This window comes from Schistocerca nitens, chromosome 3 (assembly GCF_023898315.1).
Source record: "Schistocerca nitens isolate TAMUIC-IGC-003100 chromosome 3, iqSchNite1.1, whole genome shotgun sequence".
Lineage (NCBI taxonomy): Eukaryota > Metazoa > Arthropoda > Insecta > Orthoptera > Acrididae > Schistocerca > Schistocerca nitens.
In genome coordinates this window covers 857419029-857420127 of record NC_064616.1, presented here as the reverse complement: position 1 = coordinate 857420127, position 1099 = coordinate 857419029, and the positions used below count along the sequence as shown (strand labels likewise).

The 1099-nt window shown below is 49.0% G+C and overlaps 1 pseudogene; it reads right to left on the bottom strand.

Annotated features, from left to right (window-relative positions):
- Nucleotides 1-228: 228 nt before the first annotated feature.
- LOC126250423 (U2 spliceosomal RNA) lies at nt 229-389 on the bottom strand (annotated as a pseudogene).
- Between the last annotated feature and the right edge of the window lie 710 nt (nt 390-1099).

Here is a 1099-nt window from a genome sequence, read left to right as displayed (position 1 = left end):
AAAACAAGAGGAGAAGGAGCGCACTAAAAAAGGAAAGGAAACACAAGGAAATGATAACAGAAACCGAAGGGAAACAAGGAAGTAATCGTGACTGGCGGACCTCTTACCTAAAACCTGGGTGAGCCAGTCACCCAGCAGCACATTAAAACCCTCTCCCTAAAATCCGAGGCAACAAATTGGACAGGACACAAAACCGTAAGACCTTAACCACAGTCGTTGCGTCGTCTTGCAAAATAGAGGGCAAATCCGGTGGCAAAGAAACCATCGCCCTCTGGTCAGAGATGAGCCAAAAATGAGTTTAATATTCTGGTCCTGCGATGCAGGACGTATCAGATATTAAGCTGATAAGAACAGAGACTACACTTTGATCTTAGCCCGTATGACGTTGCATCCCCTCTTACACGGATGCATACGCTGAATCGGTTAGGAAAGGTATCATAAAGCCTTGTATCCTCTCCTGAGGTGTTGTAACTGATCCTTGATATGATGGATACTAGCATTGCGACAGATTAGACGTCCAAGACGGTTCCATACGTGTTCCGTCGAGGACAGATCTGGCGACCTCGTTGGCCATGGAAGCGCCTCAGCATCTCGCAGACAGTTCTCAGTGATACGTACCAAGTGTGGAAGAGCGTTGTCCTATTGAAAAATGGCACCACGATACTTTCGCACGAGAGATAACATGTATGGTTGCAGTAGGTCCATAGCGTGGCGTTGTGACGTCGTAGTTCCCTCAGTCACTACCAGGTAATCTGAAGCCATTCCCGATGGCTCCCCACGCTATAACGCTAGGAGCAACACCGGTGCGCCTCATCAAAACACTGGAAGAATGTGACCTCTCCACAGGTCGCCACCATACTTGCCGACGATGGTCATCTGATGCAGTACAGAAACGCGATTCATCGCTGAGTACAATGCAACGCCATTCACCAACAGCCCATGTTTCAGGTCACAGCACGGCTCAAAATGCTACCGTTTGTGTTGTGGTGGTAACAGCAGTCTATGCATAGGACGATAATTCTCCAGTCTGGCTGCTACTAGCATCCGAGCCCTCGCCCAGGATGGTACAAAAAGTTGCAGGGAGGCAGGCGCAGATGTG